The sequence below is a fragment of the Cetorhinus maximus genome, chromosome 2 (assembly GCF_964194155.1).
Source record: "Cetorhinus maximus chromosome 2, sCetMax3.hap1.1, whole genome shotgun sequence".
Classification (NCBI taxonomy): domain Eukaryota; kingdom Metazoa; phylum Chordata; class Chondrichthyes; order Lamniformes; family Cetorhinidae; genus Cetorhinus; species Cetorhinus maximus.
In genome coordinates this window covers 193,994,909-193,995,813 of record NC_135880.1, presented here as the reverse complement: position 1 = coordinate 193,995,813, position 905 = coordinate 193,994,909, and positions in this window count along the sequence as shown.

The window sequence follows — 905 nt, the reverse complement described above, 5'->3', positions numbered from 1 at the left end:
ATTTGGCAGCATCTCCTACCCAAAAGGGAAGAAGGGGTAATATAGGGGGAGATAGCCATGTAGTGGTAATATCATCGGACTGGCATTCTGGACTGGCATGGGTTCAAATCCAACCACGGCAGCTGGGGGAATTTAAATTCAATTAATAAAATTTGGAATTGAAAGCTAGTCCCAGTTCATGAAATTATCATCAATTGTCATAAAAACCACAGGTGGTATGGGTGGCACAGTGGTCAGCGCTGCTGCCTCACGGCTCCAGGGACCTGGGTTCGATTCTGACCTCGGGTGCCTGTCTGTGTGGAGTTTGCAAGTTCTCCCCGTGTCTGTGGGTCTCCACCGGATGCTGCGGTTTCCACCCAGTGTCCAAAGACGTGCTGGTTCGGTGGATTGGTTACGGTTAAATTGCCCCTTAGTGTGTGCGCCCTGTGATGGACTGGTGCCCTGTCCTGGGTGTACCCTGCCAAGTGCCCATTGCCTGTCAGGATAGGCTCCGACTCCCTATGACCCTGAATCGGATAAAGCGGCTCTGGAAATGTGAGCATTGTAAAAACCCATCTGGCTCACTAATGCCCTTTGCTGTCCTTACCCAGTCTGGCCTGCATGTGACTCCAGATCCACAGCAATGTGATTGATTCCTAACTGCCCTTGGCCTAGCAAGCTGCTTGGTACAAGGGCAATTAGGGAAGGGCAACAAATGCTGGCCTTGCCAGTGATGCCCACATCCCAATAAAAAATATAGGGTGGGAGTAGTGTCCCCACAGAGCTGTAAGGTTGTCTGGTCATTTCCCTTCACTGAATTCCAGTTGGCATCTTTTATTTGAAGTGGGGGGGACGGTTGGTGCTGTTGTGGGGAGGTGGGGGGAAGGGTGTTGTTGGAGCTGGAACCTGGGCTGGGGATTGGGTCT